This window comes from Rattus rattus, chromosome 3 (genome assembly GCF_011064425.1).
Source record: "Rattus rattus isolate New Zealand chromosome 3, Rrattus_CSIRO_v1, whole genome shotgun sequence".
Classification (NCBI taxonomy): Eukaryota; Metazoa; Chordata; class Mammalia; order Rodentia; family Muridae; genus Rattus; species Rattus rattus.
The window spans coordinates 176,235,880-176,260,242 of record NC_046156.1 but is presented as its reverse complement, the minus strand read 5'-3'; the positions used below and the strand labels follow the sequence as shown (position 1 = coordinate 176,260,242).

Genomic DNA, 24,363 nt, shown 5'->3' with positions numbered 1-24,363 from the left:
TACATATATATGCACATAAGACATATATATGTATACACACATACGAGAGACAGAAAGAAAATGTATTAGATGTGTTAAGATTATGGATGACTGATTTTATTTTCTAATTCTTTCTTATTTAAAATTTAATATTAGAAACATTTGCTTAAAATTTTAAAGTCTTAGAATCACATTTTATTAGCAATCCATCCCAGCACCTACTTGATGGCTCACAAGAATCTTTAACTCCAGTCCCAGGGAATCCTATGCCCTCTTCTAACCTCCACAAGTACCAGAAACACATGTGGTACACAGACATATATGCAGGCAAAACATACATATACATAAAATAAAATAAACTTAAAAAGATTACAAATTAAATGGTGCTTTATATAATTATTCATTCAAGAAACACACATTTAACAAAATCAAGGACTATTTTAAAATTCTAGTGGGACATTGTCATTCAGGAGATTCTTGGCAGTTTATTATTTCTTTGGCAAACAGAGAAGAATCTGATGTAGCCGTAAAGTGCAATTGCTTTAAAAATAGATCTCATACAAGTCATTGGTGTCTATGCCCTCGACACTCCTCACACTGCTGATACAGAAGTGAAACTTACAGGGAAACCTTCAATGTTTTCTAAACCCAGAACATTAACACTGAGACTTGTCTTACCACTGTATGGTACACACAAGGACTTTTAAAGCAATGAAAAATTATTAAAGCATAATAAAATAAAAGCCTTATCCTCAGAGCCTCAGCCTGTCACCAATTATCTTCTGAATGAACTCACAATCCCCAAACATTTTCACACATATATATGTATATATATAAATATGATTTTTACATAAGATCTTGAGATTATGGTTGGATTACATTTCTCCCTTCCCTCTCCTCCTCCAAACACTCTCTTATACCGCTCCTAACTCTCCTTTAAATTCGTGACCTCCTTTTTTCACTAACAGTCATTGTGTGCATATAAGTTTGTATGTATGTGTGTGTGTGTGTACCTATATATAACATGTTCAGATACATCATATTTTAAGTGGTTTGTTTAAATGATATCCACTTTCAACTAACAATTTAAACCTCAAAAAGTTCAAATAACCTATGGGTTAACAATGGAGTTACCATGGGGTTAGCATTGGGATTACCATGGGTTATTTCTAGGAATTACTGGCAGTTTGTTAAAGTTATACTTCACTTCCAACCAAATCAAAATGTATACAAATTCAGATATCTAGATATTGTTTGCTTTAGGAAGAATTTATTAGTATTTGTGTTTGAACGCTATTATATCTCTATTCGAAATAATGGCTTAAATGTTACTTGATTTACATATAACTTTTCAGCTATGTCCACTACATAAAATATAACACAGCTATTAGGAGGCTTTCTTGGCTACTCTCAGCCACACTGCGTGTTTTTTAGATCTTGTGGACATTGACTTCTAAGTGAGTGGGCAACAAAAAAGCCGTTGCTATAACGTCTCCCGAGGGATGTTGGTGAGCAGAGCGCCTAATGCTGATGATCAGCAGTCAAACCTGAGCCTCTGACAGGAAACTTTGTAACTACCTCATGAAATTACAGGCCTCGGTTAGTACCCTGCTCTCATAACCCAGGACTCCTCAGGAAACATAATGACTAAAATGTTACACTTAAACCATGCAGAGAGCTTGGAGGAAGAAAGTGTGTACAAAAGCCACCATTCAAATTCTTACCATAGCCTGGGAAATGTCTTCATCGGGGTTTTCATTTTACTTAATGGTTTGGGTACTCTATTTTATTATCCAGGTCTGGTGTACGTACTGGTGCTTTGTTGCTTGCCATGGGAAAAGGGGACATCAAAGAGTACTGCAGTGCTAAAGTCATGGTGACTTGCTACAGCTATGGCATATGAAGACAAGCACTGTGCATCCAAGATTATTATTATTAATTATCATAAAATAATTTAAGTCTTTAATAAGTTGAATATAGTCTCATATTTAATTTACAGACAAAGAAACCAGTCATAAGAAATGAACCTATGATGGTGACTAAGTTGAAATTTACCTCTGGCCTTTGCCCTGCTTTCTCCTGTCTGTTCTATATCGGCCATTGCATGATTTTTCCAGTGAAGATTTCTGTTCAGAACCTCAGTAGCCTGTAAAGCATTGGGATTAGCAAAAGGTTTTAAATTTACAATCATCTTCTATCCTCTTAAATCACAATTTTAAAATACCATTTCCCTGCTGAGGCTGTAAGGATGTTAGGATGAATTTGTGAGGAATGTTAAATACTAAGTCACAGTCATCTTTACAAGGTTGGGTTCAACATAAAACATGTATCAGAAGCCCCATTTATGATTTCTGCTTGGAAAATAAGTCCTGAGACTGACCACTCCAACCATTATCTTGTCAGTCAGCCGTATTCACTTCACACTCTTGTAGCTAGTTATTATCTTATTTTTGTCTTTCCTAATAAAACCTAATCCCTCTTACAGAAGAATTATTCAAGACTATTCTGCTCCCAGTGTTTAGTGGAATGTCTGTCCTCCCCCTGTGCCTGTCTCTTATTTCTTGGGGCCATAAATATCATTTCTCCCAATGCTATTATCCAGAAATATACCAATGCCAAACCTTTTAGGCTATTTTTGACCATCCTCCTAGAATGCAATGCCTCCTCAAAGCATAGCTTCTGATATTACACTATTACTTTTAAGACCTCATCTGATGCATTTTTTTCATATTTTGAGTTAGTATCCCCTCTCTGGGTACTGTAAGCACATTTGAAGGTAAACTGACCATGGAGCTGAGGCCTTCATTTCAGTCTCCAATGGATGCTTGTTCAGAATCCAAAGCTTGCCTTTGGATTGATTTACTGACATCTTTCTTTAGGTTAAACTTCACTTTCAGAGCATAGGACAAAGGCCATCTTCATAAATCTGTTGGTCATGCTGAGTTAACTTTGGCTAATGGAGAAGAGAGCTGTGACAGTTCTCCTCAGGAAACATTGCTGCTTGCTTTGGAAGACCTAAATATAGTTTACTAACAAGAAGGAAAACAAGGTAGACAATCCCCCTTAAAAGATTCTTTCCAGATGTTTTAAAAATAAACTCATATAATGTCCACCAGTTTCCTGGCTTAAGAGTCCATCCAACAACACAGCCATCTTTCTTTTCTAATAAAAACACTTCTAAGTCCACAGAAGTGTGTGCTCTCACTGAGTTGCCTCTACAGGAAGTGGATATTCCAACATTTTCAAGAAGAAAATGATCTAACTATAAAACCAAATTACTTTTCAAGTTCCCTTTCATCGAATAATTACTTGTGGAATTATATTTTAGCGCCAAGACAATCCATTTAGAGTTAAACAAATAACAATTACCCACATATAACCATGAATGCCAGGAACTGTTGGTATTGATTCCAGGTAAACTGATCCTGACCACAGCCCCCAGAAGCAGGTGGTACTGCCGTTGGCCTCATTTATAATGCAAAGAAACCGAGACACAGAGAGGCTTGGTAATTTGTTCAACATCACAAAGCCAGTGTATGGCAGACTAGAATTCAATCCCAGCCAGGTCCTGATTGCCTTTGTTTGGCAGACACTTAACTATTCTAACCTTTCATCTGTCTCACATTGGCTAATAGTATTGCTCTGAGAAGGTGTTTTGATGACGGTTTCTAAATTTATATATTTTATTTATTAAAATGCACCTGTTCTTAAAGTACCTATGCTATAAAATTAAGTGAAGAAAATTTTAATCGGATAAAAGGACACAGATATACTAAAGCATTGCTATGAATCAGTTCTGTTTAACTTGTACAGTATGGGAAGTATTTATCTAATCTATATTGTAATTTCTATTTGGTTGATACTCTGGTTTTCTCTCTACTTTCTTTCCTTTCTCTTTCTTTCTCTTTTTATTTTTTTCCATTTTGTCATTGTTGTGGTTTAGAGCTCAGGTCAGTCACAAACAATGTAATGTAGGCTAGCCTTATACATTTTGCCTCACCCTCTTTAGTATTAGAATTTAAGTGTGTGTCATCATTTCCAGAATCTGCATTAACTTCGTCAAGCAGGTAGGTAGGTAGGTAGGTTGGTAGCTTGGTAGGTAGTTGTTAGCTAGGTTGGAAGGTAGGATCTAGGTACCATACATGTAAGAAATTCAAAATACAATATGTGAGAGTCAATTTTCTCCTTCCACTGTGGGGATTTCTAAGACTGAAGTCTAGATAGCAGGCTTGCAGATGAGGGCTGTTTGTTTTTTGTTTGCTTGCTTGCTTGCTTACTAACGATCTGAACTTCTTTTTAGCACTAGACCATGTCTTCTTAACTGAAGTGACTGTTACTAAAATACAGTAACTTGTCAATAAATGTCTCTGTGTTTCCTAAAAAAAAAAAATGCACCTGTTCTTACGTTAATGGAGTTTACCGTGGTATGTCCATAATATATAACCACAGGCAGGTCATACCCATCCACCCTTCCTCCATCTGTGCCCAACCACTAACACCCTTCCCAGCCTCTAGCCATCCCATCTTACTTTCAGGTTGGCCCTTTGAATTGCCTACATAGACAATAGGCATTACTTATTTTCCTCTGCCTCGTTTAGTTTGTATACTATGATGCCTTCTTGAAAATGTAGGACTTTGTACTTCCCGTGGCGGGACTATACTTCAGGGCACACATACCTGCTCTGTCCGCAGCACCCATTCATCTGTTAGTGCGAGCATAACCTGAGTCTGAATCCTAGCTGCTGTGACCACTGCTGCAAGAAACGTGGTGTGGGAGTTCCTCTTCTGCGTTCCCACTTCACATCGTAGAATAGAGTAGCTGGACCACATAGTAATTCTTATTTTAATGTTTTGAAGCATGCCTTACTTTTTCCCCATGGGGGCAAGTTTAATTTATATTACCACCAGAGGGGCATAATGGTTCATTTGTCGGTACAATTTTATTACATTTATATTTGTTTATTTATTTAGCTAGTTACTGTGTGTGTGCAATTGTGTGTATGAGATTGTGTGTGTGTGTGTGTATGAGATTGTGTATGTGTGTCAGTTATATGTATGTGTGTAATATTACTGCTCTATACAACATAGAGAAACTTATAGCTGGACACAGCCTAATTTCTACACTTAGTTCATTAAAAATTAGCATCAGATTGGAGAGATGGTTCAGTGGTTAACAGCACTTGCCACTCTGCCAGAGGAACTGAGTTTGCTTACCAAAACGCATGCTGAGCTACTCATAGCTACCAATAACTCCAGAGTCAATGGATCTGATGCCCTTTCTGCAGTCCACAGGTACTGAACTCATGTGCACAAATAACACACACACACACACACACAGAGACAGAGACAGAGACAGAGACAGAGAGACAGAGAGAATTTTAACAATTAGCATGCTTCCAAAATGATTCCAGCTATAAAAATGGGGGCATATTCATACGAGAGGAGTGATTTTTCTGTACATTTCAAGCAAATCATTCCTAAGGGTTTTATTTTGTTTAATGAGACAATGACATTTATAAAACTATAGATTTCCCTTAAAATGTAAGAAAGAAAATCACTTTATAGGGTTTTTCTGTTTTGTTTTTTGTTTTTAGCTAACAAATTTTGTTGGTAAATCGAATTTTGTTGGTAAATCGAATTTTAAAAAGAGATTAATATTTAATTACTTTTGTCATTTCTGGTATGATGACTTATTTGAACAATAAGCAATGTTGATTATTTACATCTCTTGTTGGGTATCATAATGCAATACTAGACAATAAGAAAAAATCACTTTAGAGCTATGTGACTGATTTTATTATAATGCATATATGAATATCAGTAGCTGCTCAGCTTTACCATGAACAAGAATGACTCGAATCTTGGGTGAAGAATTCGAGGCTCCCGCACAGTTTGAACATTTTATAAATTTCCCTAAAAATTATCAAAAACTTTAAAGCAATTTGTGTAAGCAATTTGACTGTTAATGCAAAGCCCAACCCTCACATCAAAGAGAATGACACTTTTTCTTATTCTGATGTAGATATATGTCGTCATGATTCAGGAACACAGACCCAGGTTGCCCTGAATAGTGTGATGGTAACATAGTCACAACTTTTAGAGGCACATAACAAAAGAAAGTAATAAATCAAGCCAGCCTTCAACTATAGTGGGAGCCACCAGCCAGGTGTGTTTTAGCAAGGCAGGAAAGACTGATATATGCTCCAAATACTATTGGATGACCTCCTTAGCTCTTGAGTCATTAGCTTTTAGCAATCTGGTCAGTTACTACAATCGGCCGAATTTACCTAATAACTGAAAAGGCGTTATACCAGACACAGATGTACACAATGAACCGCAATGAAGGGAGACAGTACAAGTTAATCTGGCTCTGGATTAACAACATTCCAACTCTCTGTAATCATTAAATTCTAGTTACAAATCAGACTTGTAGAATATTCGAGAGTGGCCTTTCATTCTGTAAACTTCAGTTCACAGAATACATCCAGAATTATCTTTTCCATACCCTCAAGCCTTTCTAATCTATCGTTTCTTACATGAAACAAAGGGAGTATCTTTCCTGTCAAATCTCATTAAGAGAAACAATTCTTTTTCCATTAAAACCCAAAATCGATAGTATTTTTGCGTCGAGTTCATAAGGGAAATTGGACTGGTCTCTAGGACCTGATAGTGCACTAAACCCGTCTGGACCTGGGCTCTTTTGGTTGGGGAGGCAAATGTTAATGTTTTTGTTTAACTGTGTGTTTAACGTTTATCTGTCAAATATTTTCCTGCAGATTTTCAAAAATCCTATGATGTCAATCTGTTATTCCTTTTCATTTCTGATTTTGCACCACTTTACATACAAGTAAAGAAACAGAGATCCAGTGGGTGACCTTACCATGGTTTCAAAGCTGGGAGGTGACAAGGCCAGAGATGGATATTGGCAGTTTAATGAAAAACCTACAGTCTTTACTATGAAATTTACAGAATAAGAACTTACTTATGATGTTAGCTATACTAACAACATTTAAAATTTTAGAGTGATATAATTATTTACAAATACAAATATTTTATACACACAAAAAGTTTTATTAGACAATAATCAATCTTACTCTTAAAATAGTTTCAATATTGTTCCAATATAGTCTATTGGCTTTTGAATATATTATATATACTATTTTAGGGAAGCATCTGTGGGGGGCTGGGTGGTACACATGTTCCTTGGTGTTTGGATAGAATACTGTACAGATATTTGTTAGGTCCATTTGATGTATTTAATGTTGATGTTTCTCTGTTTTGTTTTTCAGATGATCTCTGTATTGGAGAAAGTGAGGTAGAAAAGTCACCTATTACTACCAAATTGGGGTTAATCTTTGTCTTTAAGTTCAATAGTACTTGTTGAGGTTTGGTCTTTTTGCTATGCTAAATATTGATTGTTTCCAGAGACTACACATAGACTCAGGTGTTGCTATGTAACCTTGCCCACAAGTTATCTCTGATTGGTGAATAAAGATGCTGACAAGAATAGCTGGGCAGAAGAGACATAGGCGGAGTTTCGAGTTCCCAAGCTTCGGGTAGGAAAACCATGAGGGAAAAGAAGAAGGTGGAAAAAGGAGAAAGCTGCCATGGGGTACAAATCTTAAAATAATGGCTATGTGGGTTGGCTAATTGGAGTTAAGAGGAGCCCGGACCAAACATGGCATATTATATAGTGGGATCATTGTCTGGGAAATAGACAAAAGAGCATAGAGAAGAGATATCTGCCCAGCTTTTGTGCTGATTAAGGCTTATTACAAATATAGAGATTATGTGTGTTTTTTATTCAGGGACTAAATGGTAAAAGGTAGGGTAGAAGCCCCGGGTTGGGTTTAAATATCTCTACAAGAACTCTTTTTATGAAATTGGGTGTGCTAGTGTTCGGTATATATAGCTAGAGTATGATGAGATGATGTCTAGTGGTAGAGAAAGGAGCAGGCTATAGTGTTAAATAGGACAGTCATGCAGTATTTATTAGATGGGTTTTGTGAACACAGGCAGTAGAAGGTGAACTTATCCAGCCATTTTTATGAAGAGAGTGTTCCAGGGAGAGACAGGGAGCTCATGACATCAAGGGGGAAGAGTAGCAAGTTCAGGTTTGGCCCTGTGTTTGACTTGGTATCAGACTGCCAAGAACAAATAGATGTTGGATTAGCAGTTGCATATATAAGCCTGGAGTGTGGAAGCAAGATCTGGACTCAAGATAAGTCCATTGACACCAAAATGGAGACTCAGCTTGAATTTTGGTTGAAATCACTAAGATAATATAGCTAAATAAATAAACAAACAAACAAAGAAACAAACAAGCTGATGTCGGTCTTGAGATGCTTCAAAACTAAGAGGTTGGGAAAATCTAAAAACAAGAAAGGATACTGGGAAAAGTCTACTGAGGGACAGAGGAGAAACACAATTACTTTGTTTCTTCTCATTGCCACCATTGACTATTCTGGTTAGGTGTTTGTTTGTTTGTTTGTTTGGGAGGGGGGTTGTACTATATTTTGTTGAGACTGCCCTCCGCAGTTTGTGTATCGAGTTGACATAAGAGTAGCCAGCATGACCCCTTAACTGTGGGCTCCTACAAAATCAGAAATAAGCTGAATGCTTTCTTATTCAGAGAGGGGAAAACCATAGCACAGCTATAATCATATCAAAGCACACCCAAAAGTCTAGGTGTGTAAATCGAGTCTTGTTGCTCAGTATCCAGCATCTGGCACTCACTCATAATCCTATGGCTTCAAAAAAGATTGGGCAGCATTGATGGTTTGTCTTAAAAGATCAGGCCAGATCTGCTGCACATGTGTAACTTACTTTTATGGTAATCCCATGGTTCCGGCATCTCCAATTTTCTGAGATCTCTACTGTAATGGAGACTGCATCTTCATCAATAGCCTCTCCTGGCCTCCCTAATGGAACTCCTACCCTGCTACATTATGGCAAGCATTAGTTTCTCCCCATGATCACTTCAATCCTGGGGCCTTTATGCTACCCAAAATGGTATTAGGGAAAAGATTCATACACATTTCCAAGTCTTAATACCAAGTCAAAATACAACCTTGGTCTCCTGGAACACAGGTAGGGGGTGCTGAGACTGAGGAAGTCCATGTTTGAGAACAATGCTTATAAGGGAAGTCTAACTTGTGGAGTCCCAAAAGAAAGTTCTGAGAGCCATTTAAAGAGTCTGTAAGGACCATTGATAGCTTAAATTAAGAACCAGTAAAGTGAAAATTCTACTTTACTAAGACAATTGATGCTGGTCAGCTGAGGCTGAAGAGTCAACTATGATTAAGAAGAGATCAGCACGGCTGGAGAGACGGTTCAGTGGTTAAGAGCACTGACTGCTCTTCCAGAGGTCCTGAGTTCAAATCCCAGCAACCACATGGTGACTCACAACCATCTGTAATGAGATCTGATGCCCTCTTCTGGTGTGTCTGAAGACAGCTACAGTGTACTTATACATAACAAATAAATAAATCTTAAAAAAAAAAAAAAAAAGGAAGAGATCAGCATCACTGAGGTGAAATCTTTTGAGAAATACTTCCTCAGGGTCAGTGCGCAGAAGCTGTGTTCCCGAGGGATTTGGGGTTGCATCTCACATTGAGAGTGAAGCTTAGTATCATGTAAAAATCACCTAGTTGGTACTGGTTTTGAAGTACCAATTCTGGTCACCTTCAAGCCTACCTCCTCTGAGTATGGTGATTTTAGGGGCGATACAGATTCACATGGCGTTTTGCTCCATCAGGCTCACATAGCAAGGCAAGACACTTGCTGAGGCAAGACCCAAGGAGGACATGTAATATTTGGAGGGAGAATAAATAGGACCCAGTGGACTGTGGTAGAAGCTGGGCTTGGCTTAGCCGGGTTGCTGGTAGAGGTAGCTGAGCAACACTTGTTCATCTCAAGTCTTTGCTGATCTTCGCTTCTCTGAGAGAGGCACAGCCAAGAACTTTTCCTAGCATTTCTGTTGGCCCTGGGACCTCCTGCAGATTTGGCTGAGGCCTGTTCCTGCTGATCGTGTTACCACTGCTGCTATCCTGGCAGTAATCAGCTGATGTATCTGTGAAGTGCTTGCGAGTAGATGGAGCTGCTGCTGCTGACCTGTGAACTGAACTGTTGATTTCCTAACAATGCAAATGATATTTGCTCCAAAGAACCATTTCTAAACAGGTCCACTTCCCCTGTATTCTTTCTTTTCCACTACCTCCGGTAGGTGGTGGGCTAACAGGTTAAAGCATTTAAGAGCCATCGTTAAAAACAGGGTTTGAAAAATTACAGTTACAGAAATGTGCACACACAATACAATGGTACACATCATGGGGAGCTTCTGCATCTTTGGTGGCTGAACGTTGAGAGCTTTCCCACACAGTTTACTAGGGGACCAGCATGCTTAACAATTGATCTGCTTTATTAGCATGTGTCCTAAAAGAATAGATGATGCAGAACAAAAATGAAACCCATAGGCATATGGAAACAAATAGTCCTCTGTTATTTCAAGCCATTGTTGCTCAATTGTAATAATCTGTGTTGGTGGGTTCTAAGGATAAGAAGGAAAAATAAACTGAATAAAAACATAGCTTATACTCATAGTTGATAACAGCTTCATTTATGAAGGGCTGGAAAGATGGCTCAGTGGGTAAAGTGCTAAAGTGCTTTTGAAGTTCGGATCCTTTGCTTAGAGGTTTTTATTTTCCTTCTTTTTATTTAATCTTTTTTGTATACTCCAGATTTTATTTCCCTCCCAGTCCACCCTCCTACTGTTCCACATCCCATACCTTGCCCCCACTCCCATCTCCATGAGGATGTCCTCACTCCCTACCTCACCAGACCTCTAAATTCCCTGGGGCCTCCAGTCTCTTGAGGGTTAGGTGCATCTGTTCTGACTGAACCCAGACCCAGCAGTCCTCTGCTGTATGTGTGTTGGGGGTCCCATATAAGCTGGTGTATGCTACCTGGTTGGTGGTCCAGTGCCTGAGAGATCTCAGGGGCCCAGGTTAATTGAGACTTCTGATCCTCCTACAGGGTGGCCCTACTCCTCAGCTTCGTCCAGCTTTTCCCTAATTCAACCAAAGGGATCAGCAGCTTCTGCCCATTGGTTGGGTGCAAATATCTGCATCTGACTCTTTCAGCTGCTTGTTAGATCTTCAGAGGGCAGTTATGATAGGTCCTTTTTCATGAGCACTCTTTAGCATCAGTAATAGTGTCAGGCCTTGGAGCCTCCCCTTGAACTGGTTCCAATCGGGGCCTGTCCCTTGACCTTCTTTTCCTCAGGTTCTTCTCCAGTTCCATCCCTGGAGTTCTTTTAGACAGGAACAATTATGGATCGGAGGTTTGGCCGCTCAGCTATTAAAAATGAGAACATCCTAAGTTTTACAGGCAAATGGATGGAACTAGAAAATATCAATCTGAGTGAGACAACTCAGACCCAAAAGGATGTGCACGGTATGTATTCACTAATAGGTAGATATTAGCCAAAGGAAAAAAGTACAGAATACCCAAGATACAGTCCATAGAACTCAAAAAGTTCAACAAGCTGAAGGGTCCAAGTGAGGAGGACACCTCAGCCCACTTGGGAGGGAGAAGAAAGCAATCACAAGGGAGGGAGGGAGAAAGGGAGGGAGAAAGGGAAGGAGAAAGGGAGGGAGGGAGGAAGGGAGGGAGGGAGGGAAGTAGAGAAGGACAGAGAGACCTGGGAGGAAACGGGGACAGGGTGGGGGGAAGAGGGAACATGATCTGATATTGGGTGGGGGAAAAGGACTGAAGCCTGAGGGCCAGCAGAAAGAATGGAAACAGGCAAGCTCAGGAGCTAGGAGGTGGGGGAACCCTCTAGAATGTACCAGAGACCTGGGAGGTGAGAGACTCTCAGGACTCAAAGGGAGAAACCTTAGATGAAATGCCCTACAGTGGGGAGAGGGAACTTGTATAGCCTACCTCCAGCAGAAAGACAGAGCATGAGGTAAGGGATGGAGTTGCCATCCCACAGTCAAAACTCTGACCCATAATTGTTTAGAGTTCTTAACTTGATGTCCTATCAGTGATTAGAACTCTTTGGAAGGACTGGGAGATGGCTCAACAGTTAAAAGCACTGCTGCTCTTCTAGATCTGGGTTTGACTCCCAGAACCCACATGGCAGTTCATAACTGTCTGCAGCTTCAATCTCAGGCACCTGTGGAATAAGACTGACTCCCTATGGGTTCATGCATTTGAATGCTTAGGGAGTGGCATTAGGAGGTGTGACTTTGTTGGCATAGGTGTCCCTGGTTGAAGGAAGTGTGCCATTGGGGGTGGGCTTTGGGTTTTCAGAGGAGTAAGGCAGGTCCAGTATGTCTCTCTCTTCCTGCTGCCTGCCCAGTCAGATATAAAACTCTTGACTCCTTCTCCAGGCTCCTTCTCTAGTATCATGCCTGCTTACATGCTGCCATGCTTCCCAGCATAAAGATAACTGAACCTTTAAGTCCACCCAAATTTACTGTCTTCCTTTGTGAGAGTTACTGTGATCATTGTATCTCTTCACAAAAATAGAACCTAAGACAGTAGTTGGTATTGAAGGACCCTAGTTCTTACTAAAGTGTAGGAGCTATTAAGAGGCTTGGCCTGATAGAAAGTAGGTAGGTTATGGGGACCCTAGGAGCTTTCGCCAGCTTTACACCCACCACCTCAGGTCAAGATTAGGCCAAGTACCAGCTTCTCACCTTGGGTCAAGGCTAGGCCAAGTTTCATTTTTCACTCACAGTTCTCAGGAGGAGCAGGGACATTCTTGAAAAGTCAAAGAAGGGTTGGGGATTTAGCTCAGTGGTAGAGCGCTTGCCTAGCAAGCTCAAGGCCCTGAGTTCGGTCCCCAGCTCCGGAAAAGAAAGAAAGAAAGAAAGAAAAGTCAAAGAATGTACTGACATAGTCACCTGACCCTCTGGTTCCAGGTAGAGGTCGAATGCATGTCATATGCTTGCTAGCCAATAGATTCAAAGGTCAATATGCTTAGTTTAAACTGTAATCTTGCTGATGCAACCTGTACCCCTAAAAAGTATAAAAACTGCTTGTTATATCCATTTGAGGTCGCCTTCCAGTCACTCGCCATCAGGACTGATTGAAGGTCTACCCCGACGCACTGAAAAAATAAACCTCTTGAGTTTGCATCAAACTCCATTCTCGTGTCTCACTTGAGGGGTCTCCCAATAGTTAAGACTCACTTTGAGCCTTGCAGTATTAGGGACTGACTTGGGTATTGCTGTGATAGGTCTGACCATACTTTTGTTTGGAGGAATTCAGACTTGGGAATTTTAGATAGGAAAGCAGTTGAAAGCTTTAACTGGGGTTTAATGGGACACCTACATGTTAGTAGGAACGTAGAAGACAGTGGTGCTGAGGGTGAATTGAACTGTGGAGGTTTGGCTCAAGAGGTGTCAGATGAGAAGAATATTAGTATATGGCTTAGAGATCATTCTTGCGATATTTTGGTGAGGGATGTGGCTTTTTTTCTGATCTTGTACAAAAAAAAAAAAAAAAAAAAAACCTGCCTGAGGTTAAATAGAAGAGTTGAGGAGATTTCCAGACAGCATTGTGTTGCTTAGTTATTAGTGGCCACACCTACGCTATTCTTTAGTGAAAAAAAGCAAACTGAGCTAAGAATAATTTTAAAAAATTATAGTCTTAAGGGGGGCACCAGGAAGTATTATGGAGTCAATTTTAGTGCTAAAGGAAATCAAGAGGTTTAAAGAAACACCAAACCAAGCACTAAATGGAATAAAAGTAATGGTGGCCTCAGGCAAGATTCTAACTCAGCTAGGTTTTTCAACTTGTAAAAAGGAATTTTTAAAAAGTCTAGGGTGCAGTGCACACCTTTAATCCTAGCAGCACTCCAGAGGCAGAAACTGGTGAATATTTGAGTTGGAGGCCAGCCTAGTCTACAGATCAAATTTCAGGACAGCCAAGTTTAGGCAGTGAAGTAAAGCATTAAAATGAGAAAGCTGGAGAAAATCTATTAGAGGGCCACATTCCAGTCCCAGCAAGCAGCAGAACTGGGCAGCTTCAGAAATGTAGTTCTGGCTTTAGAGTCAAGGATAGAAGGCATCTTCCTCTGAGACTAAGAAAGGCTGCTGAAGCCAGACAAACGTCAGGGGTGTCCCTGCATAGAGGCCTAAAGAGGTCATTGCATTGAGCTGTAAAGATGAATCCTGGATTACCTTGGAGACCCCAAGATAGTGGAGATGCCAGAGTTGTAGGATATCTGTCATGGAGAGCTATTCACAAGAGTGGAAACAACCCAGAAGAGAGAAGTATGTTACTGTCAGCAAAGCTGAAAGGAGTTGGAGACCTGAAGAACACATTGACACTAGACATGAAGATACAGGGTTTGGAGTTTGTTTTTGGTCTTGTTTCAGTCCAGCATGTCCTCTCTCTACTCCCTTTCCTCCCTTTTGGAATGATAATGGATATTCTGTACCACTGGATGTTGGAAGTATGTGATATGCTTTTAAATTTTAATTTTAACAGGGTTGCAGCTAAGAGGTCGCCATGAGTCTCAGAGATTTGAACTTTGGGTTTTAAACAATGTTGAGACTGTGACAGACTTTGTGGACTTTTGAAGTTGAATTGAATGGATTTTTGCATTATGATATGGCTACAGACCTTTGGGGATCAGGGTTGGAATGTGGTAGATTGAATAAGTTGGCCACCTTAGGCTCATATATTTGAATGCTTAAGGAATGGCATTAGTTGTGGCTTTGTTGGAGAAAGTGTGTTATTGAGTGTGGGCTTTAAGTGTTTAGAAGCCTGAGCCAGGTCCAGTGTATCTTTCTCTTCTGCATGCTGATCCAGATGTAGAACTAACTCTTGGTTTCTTCCCCAGCACCATGTCTGCTTGTGCACTGCCATTCTTCCTGATGTGATGATAATGAACTAAATGTGTGAACTTGTAAACCAGCCCCAATTAAATGTTTTCATTTCAAAATAAATAATAATATGATACGTCAAGATACCCAATGTGATGACCTGTAACCTTTCTGAAAAACCAACATCCTGCTTACTAATAGATATGACAAACCTGTGACCTTTCTGATATCCTGTCAACATCAGCCTATTCCCTGACCACCCAAATATTGTGTTCTTGGCCTGCGTGAATGTTTCTTACTTCCCCCTCCCTCTGTTACCCATGTTATGGTATAAATTCAGCCTTGGAAAAGATAAAATTGTCACCTTGATCAGACTTTTGTCTTGGCATCCTTCTTCACATCTCTTGTCCCCCATTCTCTTCCAGGTACCCCCAGAACCCTTTGCTTACAAATAATTTATTAAGAAAATATTCCTTACATTTTTACTTGTACACTCACTGCTTACAAGTTGGTGCCTAGGTGGCAAGGATCAGTCCAGCATAGCAGTTCTTACATACTTATGTGGACTGACTGCTGTGATGTCAGAGTTTATTTTGATAGAGCTTGTATGTGTTGTTATGAACTTTCTTAATATATGTGTGAACTGACTGATATAATGCTAGTTTAACAGAGCTTACATATGCTGTTGTGGACTCACATAGTTCAGTTCTCCTTTACTTAATTCTACTCATCTTTATTTGGAATACTTGAAAACACTCTGATCATACTTGCTTATTAAATATTCAGTAACACATGGAGTATCTGTGTACTTGACACATTATTCTAGTTTGCTTTTTATAGCTGTTATAAAAACCTAAAACAAGTTGATTGAGAAGAGTCAGGATCCTTCACTGAGGGAACTCAAGACAAGAAGAAGCCAAGGCAAGAACCTGGAGGCAAGAACTGAAACAGAGTCCATGGAGAAGTGCTACTTACTAGCCTGTTCTTCATGGCTTTGCTCAGCTTGCCTTTTTATGCAATCCAACTCATCACTCAAATGGGGGAAGGGACTCACCTATCATTAATCAAGAAAATACTCTATTATCAGTAATTCTCAACCTGTGGATCACAACCTCTTTGCAAATCTCTATTTCCAAAAATATTTACATTACAATTCATTATAATTTTACAATTATAAAGTAGCAACAAAAATAATTTGATGGCTGGGGTCACCACAACGTGAGGATCTGTATTTAAAGGTCACAGCATTAGGAAGGTTGAGAATCACTATTATATATGCTTGCTTATAGGTTATCTAATAGAGGCATTTTCTTAATTGGGATTCCCCTTCCAATGAGGAAACCTGATGACCTATTATAATTAAAATAACATTATTCCATTAAGTGTTATTCTTTCAAAATGACAAGTTAAGTCTAATCTTATCTAATATAAAGTCAAAACCTTAATCCTATGAGAATATCTTCCAATATAATCCCTCACTGTAAAAGAAAAGCTTAGCCTTCTATCTCTGCATATATTTTCATTTGAGGGCAAGGTTAGATAAGAGTGTTTATTACCATATTCTCACTAAGTTAATATCTACTATTGAAAAACTTGGGGTAAAATTTCTTATACAGATACTTTAACACACAGGCAGCTTTGTATCTTTGTTCTTCACTGCTAAGCAACCAAACACAGTCATTATGTAATCTGAAGTCTATTGGTGTAAATGTGCTTGACTTTGATTTAATTTACTCATGCCTAGAAAATTTAATAAATGAACAAAATATACTTATAACTTAATTAATAATTCATAAATGTCAGTGCCTTTATGGAAATTGGTTTTTCACTACTACTCTATAAACAACCTTACCCCATTCTATTTATTAGTCAAATTCCAGATGAAATTGCTACAAAAGTGTATTCAGTAGTATTTACAAGGGCCTTGGCCTGCTGTAGAAGATGCTACGAGTACTGAAGCACCTTTTTCTCAGCTGCTGAGGCTGTTGGCTCTAGAGAGCTCACTGATGAACCCTTGGGCTGGCTCTTTGCCTAGAGTTATTATGTAGCTGTGACAATGATCTATCCCTAATGACTCACTGAAGCAGATTTCAAAGACCTCAACTGGGACTCATCTAAAAGACCTTCAGGGCACACATGGGATTCATCCAGACCTTCATTCAAACTGGATCATAGATTTACTTCTTCCTTAAATGAATAGTTTTCAATTGGGAGAGATTTGGGCCCAATGGGACCTATGGTCAGCTTTGGACACAATTGCGGCTTTTTTGTCACTATAGGATTGGGGAAGGATGACTACTGATACCTGGTAAGTTGAGGTCACGCATGCTGTCTAACTTCTCACAATGCACAGAATCTCTTGTGCAGCAAATTGGTCCCAAAATATCAGTAGTGTCAAAACTAAGAAACACAGGCAGCTTACACCCACAGAAAGTATTCCTATTAACTTCCCATGATGATCCTCTTACACATTATTATCAAAATCTGAACCCAACCCACAATAACAATGTTTATCGAGAGTTATAAAGTCAGTTAATACCTATATCCTTTCCAACACAGGTTCTGTGTGTTCTAAGCTTATCTGTCTGGAAAGAAAGAGATTCATTCTCCTAAATATCTATTATTACTTAATTGAAGCTAATAGAATAGAAACCAGAGGATGAATTGAAGAAAATGATATACACAAAGGCATTGTGCACTTTACTTGTTCAACTTCAAACTGGGTAGAAGGAATCCTGCTATGGGTAGTATTGCTCTGGGGAATTAATTTGAACTCCTCCTTAAGGGTGAAAAAATGGCATAAAGAAGGGTGCATGGCAAGAAGGGACTCTTTATTGACAATGATGTTGACAACTAAAATAAGTCAACTGAAGAGAAATAGTGGTCAGTTACATCGCCAAAACTATCCCTCTCAATAAAGAAATAAAAGAAAAATTGTACAACGTAGGACTTCAGAGTAAAAGAAAAAAATCCTGGTTGTTTTTCATGTGCAGAGTGCCTACATGAACATGATAAGAAAGCCAAGGATGCAGGCCGGCAGACAGTGTTCCAGGACAGCATACATAAGAACATTGAAGAGCATTCTGAACCAGTAAACACTCTGGTTACACATTTCAGTGAACATCTGTTCATTAAGTCAGAAGAGAAATTATTATTCTTACGACACACGGAGATGGAAACAGAACATACCAAAACCCATGGGGTATAGCTAGGAGGGACAATGCAATAATAAATCCCGAGGACTTAGGACAGCAATTATAATCGAAACCTCAAATCAGTAGGAGACAGACAAAGGTTACAACGGAAATAAATAAAGCAGAGTGAGTGAAATATGGAAGATGACTGAAATCAACAGGTCATTTTTCATATATTTTTCACAAATTAGCAAATAGTAAAAGTAGAGACAAGAAAAGCAGATATTTCAATTGAGCCACAGAAATAAAATGGATTAGGAATTATTTTGAAGAAAATATATGGTAACAAAATTAGAAATTTAGAAAAAACTGGAATTTTTTTTGGAAATTTTCTACCAAAATTGAAACAAGAATATATTTTTAAAAGAGCTCTGACTAGACTAACATCAAGTATTGGTACTGAATTATTAATAAAGTTTCCCAACAAGGAAAGCCCAAAGCCAAATAATCTTGTAGTAGAATTTTAACACTTTTTCAAGTAACAATTTATCAAAATGTGTTTAACTTTATTTTATTTGCATTCCTGTGAAGGCATCAGATCTCCTAGAACTGGAGTTACAGGCAATTGTGAGTTGCAATGTGGATGCTGGGAATTAAACCCCGGTCCTCCAGGAAGAGCAGCCAGTGTTCTTAGCTGCAAAGCCATCTCTCCAGTCCCTTCAAATAACATTTTTAACTGCTTACTTACCAAACTATTCCATTCTACAGGATTGAAATTGAAGCACTACATTTTATGAAACCAGCATTTTCATGATACTAAAATCTGAGAAGGACAAATAAAGAAACCCTAGATCAAAATCTTTCAGGAGCATATATTCAAAAAATACTGGAAAATTAAATTTAAAAAACAAACAAACACCAACAAAAACCTCAAAATACCATACATGGAAGTTAGGTTAGATTTGGGTTTCTATGCATCTCAATAAATATTTTATGACACATATCTTAGGGTCTTATTTCTGTGAACAGACACCATGACCAATGTAAGTTTTATAAAGGACAACATTTAATTGGGGTTGGCTTACAGGTTCAGATGCTCAGTCCATTATCATCAAGGCGGGAGCATGGCAGCATCACAGCATCCAAGCAGGCATGGTGCAGGGGGAGCTGAGTTTTACATCTTCACCCAAAGGAAGCCACCAACAGCCTGAGCATCCTCAGGCATCTAGAAGGAAGGTCTCCAAGCCCACCCCCCCATAGTGACACACTTCCTCCAACAAGGTAACACCTTCTAATTGTGTCACTCCCTGGGCCAAACACATATAAATCATCACAACACATAAAGAGGGGAGAAGATAAAAATCAAACAATTATCTCAGCAGACACATAGCAAGCATTTGATAAAGCTCAACATTTCTCCATGAGGAAAGCTCCTAAAATTGGCATCATAATAAAACTGAACACAAGTCCACAGTCACCATCTCACTGGATGGGAGAAATCTGAAAGCATTTCCCCCACAACCAGGAAAAAGACAATGATGTCATCCACAGCAGGCCCATTCAATGCAATGTTAGAGTCTAGACAGCAAGATTATCTATAAGAAAAAGAACATAAAAGTGCGAAACAAACCCCAAAAAGGATTAAAAACAAGAAGCAAACCAGATTACCCTGTTTGTGGCTGAATGTTCACATTTCTATCGAAATCTAATGAGTATTCTGAGAGAGCAACAGAGAAGATAAAGGGATGGAGTGGAGTAGCGGGATCCAGAGCCAACCTAGAAAGCCATGTGCTTTTCCTCATACTCAAGACTAGTTTGCTGAGAAAGAAACCATGAAAGCAACCCATTTACAGTGGCCGGAAATACGCCTAGGAATAAGCTTTACAGAGGAGGTGCGAGGCCCGAACAATGAAAATTATAAAAAATCAATGAAATTCACCAAAGAAGGCATTGAAAGGCAAAGGACAGCTCATGCACATATTCTGTGCTGTAGAGTCAATGAATCCTCATCTCCGAACAGAACTAGAAAAAAAGGAAGCACAAAATCCCTCGATAGCCAAAGTGATCTTGAGCAGGAGGAATAAAACACGGTACTGGCAAAAACCAGACACCTAGACCAACAAACAATAAACCCTCCAACAGCTCCAATGCCTAATTTAACTCACACCGGAAACCCACACCGGAGAAAGGACAATGTCTGTAATAAGTGGCACTCGAAAAATTGGATAACTGTATACACAGAATTAAAACTTCATACTTTCGGCAATAGTTTTAAGGATAGGTCCCTATAGTACAAGAAACAGAAGAAAAAAACTGAGAAAAAGAGCGTTAAGGCAAAACGTTTCTACCTGGCACAAGAAGCAATCAACAGATGAACCGGAAGCAGTGTACTGCACGGGGAAGTACTTGTCAGCTATTCATCTAAGGCTCAGAGTATATAGGGAACTTACAACACCTCCAGCATTCCCAGGAGACGATCTCACAACAAACTCCCTCCTTGTTCCTGTCTTTTACAATCTTCCTGTTCCTCCTTCTGCAATTATCCTTGAGCCTTTGGTGCAGGAGTTGTGTTGTAGCTGTATCGGATGGTTTGAAGGGAGGACAGGGAAGAGGAAAACGATGACACTATGTTAAAACCTCAAAAAAACCCAATAATTTACAAAATGCACAATAATTTACAAAACGCAACAGAAAAGTATCCCCAAGGCATTTAAAAAGGGGTAAGTGATTGAAACATTTTGCTGTAAAAATAAAAAAAAAAGTGGCGGAACCAGTTCCTGTGTACCCTGGTGGTTGCTAGTTCCAGCTCCAAGGGGCCATTGGAACTAGCACTAATTCATCTCAGATTAGTATCTCTCCTGGCGGCTCTCTGCTAACCTCGCACTCTCTGGTTCCAGCACCTGGTAAAATCAAGACTCAACAAACTGTAACCCAACAATCAGATTTACATGTTAAATTCTCAATCCACAATTCACCCAATAAACTTACAACCAATTGATAAGGATATAAACCACCCACCTAGATAACACAAAATCCTGTACACATCCATTCCTTAAGAATAGTCATAACAACCTGTAATATGTGCAGAGAGGAATCTTAACATCCACCGATACGTTCTCTCTGCTCATGTTCTCTCTGCTCCCTCTTCCTCACTCAGGCCTCCTCTGCCTCTCTAAAACTTTTCTCTCAGCCATCCTACCTTCTGGTCCAATGACGGGCCTCATTCTGTCCTGCACCTGCCTTCACCTGCATAATGACATCAACCTATAGAAACAGACACTGTACAAAGAAAAAACACAAATGCCTAATAGACATAAAAACAAAAGAACTATGCTCTATGCTCAAGGTGTTTAGCCATCTGGGAAAATGCAAAATAGCATGAGATATTACCTGCTCCTAGTTAGAAAAGCTACTAATACAACACAATTAAACAAAACAGATCCAAAAGATGGGTCAGTAGGTAGAGCTGTTTGCTGTAGAGGCTAATGAGCTGAGTTTAATTCCTCAGATCCACAGGGTGAAAGGAGAGAACTGAATCACACAAGTTGTCTGCTGACACCCAAAATTATCTGTGGCATTACACACACACACAGCAAGTGCTATTACCACTGAACCATCTCTCCAGTCTGGCGTGCTAACTTTTTTAATGGAGTAAGTATGGCAAATTAGGCTGTGTCCCTCTGTAAGCGACTCTACGTTGGGTAGAGCAGTAATATTTCAGACAAACAACCAAGAGCCCAGCAATGTTTGCTTCACGAGGTTGAATGCTTCGGCATTCCCAGGCTAGTGCTGGAATCCCAGGAGCGTTTTAGTGGGCTAGCTGCTGGTTTTCCATCTTCATTAAAATCTAGAAACAGTTAAAGGAATGCCTCAGCAAGAGTACAGAATTGTCGAGTGAGAGTGAATACAAGTAGGGAAAAAGTCAAAACTTGCTTCTTCTTTGTAGTCTGCCACCACCAAGTGTGGCCCAGATTTAGGATGAATCTTCTAACCTGAAATGAGCCAATTAAGAAAAATTCCTCCCAGGTATGTCCAGCTGTGTGTGACTCAGTTAATTCCGGATGCAGTCAAGCTGATGACCAAGATTAGCTATAATACATTCCCTTCTTAAATGTCAAAAAGAGGTAAAGACAAGGCACTGTGGTGACAAAAGCCTTAACCTGTCATCTGACCACAGGATGTGTGTGTGTCAGGGTAGGACAGGCAGAGAGAGACCTCCCAGCTATTCCACGGACTTCAGCTCTGCTGTGCTCTCGCTATTGACATGACCTTCTCAAGGTCTAAGTGCCCATCCCGCATCTACCTGTTCCATCTAGACCTGGGTCTGTCCTTCCATCTCTCAAGCTTAGTTCTCACATGTGGGCTCTTCAGAGATGGAACTCTAAGCTGTTGCCGTTTCCTCAGCTTCCCCTGCAGCCAGGTTCAGGTCTGTTATCAACACAGAGACTCTTTCAGGCTTCTCGCTTTCCCAGTTTCATCTTTTAGGCCTGTTAGAAATTAGGCCTTTCCTCTTTCATCCTGTGCAGTCACTGTGTGAATATAAATGTATGGATATTTCTATTTATTGTGTGGTATATAAAGTGAATTTTCTAAGATTTAATACTAGTAATCAAGGTAGAAAAAGAGACCCTGAGCTTGCTTCCACCAGGGTTACCAAGGAAAGTAGAAATATCTGGAAAAAAAAAAAACCCACCATTAAAAGCACCTTCTTTTGTGAATGTATTGTTTTGATAAACTCTGACATTGTGGAAAGACAAAAGTATATTCATCTATATTTCTGACATAGCACACTTGTGATGGTAAGAAAAATAGTAATTAGATTTCCTTCTGTAAGTTCTCAGGCCGGATCCAGTAATATCCAATTATTTAAATCCAACAGCTTTTATTTTTAATAAAATAAAATTTAGTGCTAGCCATGTCACAGGCAGAGCAAGCTGATGAAAATATTTAATGGACCTGGTTTGCATCCATGTGGGGAACTTAGACTCCTTGCTAGAGTTGAACAGAGCTGGAAAGAGGTTCTCCAGTTCACACACTTGGACCTAGAAGCTGTATTCCAACCTGAAACCCTTCAGCATTTCTAGACCGCTCATCAGATCACATGCTCTGTGTGTTTTCTGCATGTGTGTTTGTCTGTTTATGAATCTACAAGGACTTTTATATCTTCTACTCATTCTAGAATGACAGTGCCAGCCTCGTCCCATAGACAAGATGGTGAAGGTCGTTGTGAACTGATTTGGCCGTATTGGGTGCCTGGTTACCAGGGCTGCCTTCTCTGCATCTGGCAAAGTGGACATTGTTGCCATCAATGACCCCTTCATTGACCTCAACTACATGGTCTACATGTTCCAGTATGACTCTACCCATGGCAACTCCAGTGGCACAGTCAAGGCTGAGAATGGGAAGCCTGTCATCAATGGGAAGCCCATCACCATCTTCCAGGAGCGAGATCCTGCTAACATCAAATGGGATGATGCTGGTGCTGAGTATGTTATGGAGTCTACTGGCATCTTTATCACCATGGAGAAGGCTGGGGTTCACTTGAAGGGTGGGGCCAAAAAGGTCATCATCTCCGCCCCTTCGGTCAATGCCCCGATGTTTGTGATGGGTGTGAACCATGAGAAATATGACAACTCCCTCAAGATTGTCAGCAATGCATCCTGCACCACCAACTGCTTAGCCCCCCTGGCCATGGTCATTCATGACAACTTTGACATCATGGAAGGGCTCATGACCACAGTCTACGACATCACTGCCACTCAGAACACTGTGGACAGCCCCTCTAGAAAGCTGTGGTGTGATGGCTGTGGGGCAGCTCAGAACATCATCCCTGCATCCACTGGTGCTGCCAAGGCTGTGGGCAAGGTCATCCCAGAGCTGAACAGGAAGCTTACTGGCATGGCCTTCTGTGTTTCTACCCCCAATGTATCCGTTGTGGATCTGACATGCCGCCTGGAGAAACCTACCAAGTATGATGACATCAAGAAGGTGGTGAAGCAGGCATCTGAGGGCCCACTAAAGGGCATCCTGGGCTACACTGATGACCAGGTTGTCTCTGCAACTTCAACAGCAACTCCCACTCTTCCACCTTTGATGCTGGAGCTGGCATTGCTCTCAGTGACAACTTTGTAAAGCTCATTTCCTGGTATGACAGCAACAGGGTGGTCTACATTACCTCCAAGGAGTAAGAAACCCTGGACCACCCACCCCAGCCCAGCAAGGATACTGAGATCAAGAGAGAGGCCCCCAGTTGCTGAGGAGTCCCCATCCCAACTCAGCCCCCAACACTGAGCATCTCCCGCACAATTCCATCCCAGACCCCATAATGACAGGAGGGGCCTAGGGAGCCCTCCCTTCTCTCTTGAATACCATCAATAAAGTTCACTGCATCCACACAAAAAAAGATAAAT

The 24,363-nt window shown here is 40.0% G+C and overlaps 1 pseudogene; it reads left to right on the top strand.

Annotated features, from left to right (window-relative positions):
* Positions 1-23,164: 23,164 nt before the first annotated feature.
* LOC116896012 lies at positions 23,165-24,141 on the top strand (annotated as a pseudogene).
* Positions 24,142-24,363: the final 222 nt, after the last annotated feature.